Source organism: Asparagus officinalis, chromosome 3, assembly GCF_001876935.1.
Source record: "Asparagus officinalis chromosome 3, Aspof.V1, whole genome shotgun sequence".
Taxonomy (NCBI): Eukaryota; Viridiplantae; Streptophyta; class Magnoliopsida; order Asparagales; family Asparagaceae; genus Asparagus; species Asparagus officinalis.
In genome coordinates, this window is record NC_033796.1 from 107,652,345 (window position 1) to 107,653,330 (window position 986).

Sequence of the window (986 nt, forward strand, 5' to 3'; positions counted from 1 at the left end):
ACGACTGGGATCAAGATCCGCGGCTGCGACGCTCCGATCTCGGCAGCGAGATCGGTGGCTCCCACTGTGGTCGCCAGATTGTTCGCTGGAAAATTCGTGTCTTTCTTTGTTATTGATTCCATTGTCATCTTGAGTTACAACTTTTTGAGTTACAAAAGATCCGGTCTTTTTATAAGATCCGGTTACAACGAAAATCAAATAAAAAGAAATGAAAAATTACAACTTTGTTTCCTTGTTTGTCGAACGAATCACGAGCTCCTGTTTTGCGGTCGCTCGCTTTGTGGGTTCTTTGCCTGCGCCGGGGTTGTTTGCCGTGGACCACCGCGAGATCTAGATCCGGTCGGATCTACGCAGTACGACGGGTATTATTCCACGAAGGAAATAATAGCCGGGAGGGATTGATTCACCAAGGAAACAATCGCTCAAGTCTCGGGATCTAAGACCAAGCTTAGATCCGGAGTATGCCTGCGTAGATCTGAGATCTGATCCTCTCGAACACCTGCCTTATTTGACGTTGATGATCGCCGAGCACCAGATCTGAAGGAGTGAGTCCCCGAAGTCCCAAAGTTTCAATCTTTTTTAAGTTCCGAGTCTCCAATCCAGCAGGGCTTCGCCTCTCTCCAAAATTTCCAACCTTTTGAAATGAAGAACCCCTTGGCCTATTTATAGGCTCTCGTTACTGTGCCCGTGCCCGTGTGCACGTGTGGCCAGCTCAAGGTGGCCGGCCACCTCAAGGTGGCTCGGCTCATGCCGAGCCACCCTGAGGTGGCTCGGCCACCCCAGGGGGTGGCTCGGCCTTGGCCGAGCCACCTTGAGGTGGCTCGGCTTGGGCCGAGCCACCTGAAGTTGGCTCGGCTTCGGCCGAACCCCTCTAGGTGGTGGTTTTTCGGTGTTTTCCGCCTTTGGTTCTGTCCATGATTCGGTTGATCCAGACTCTGATTTGATTCCTGATTTGGCAGTAAGTCGGATTCCTGATTTGGCAGTAA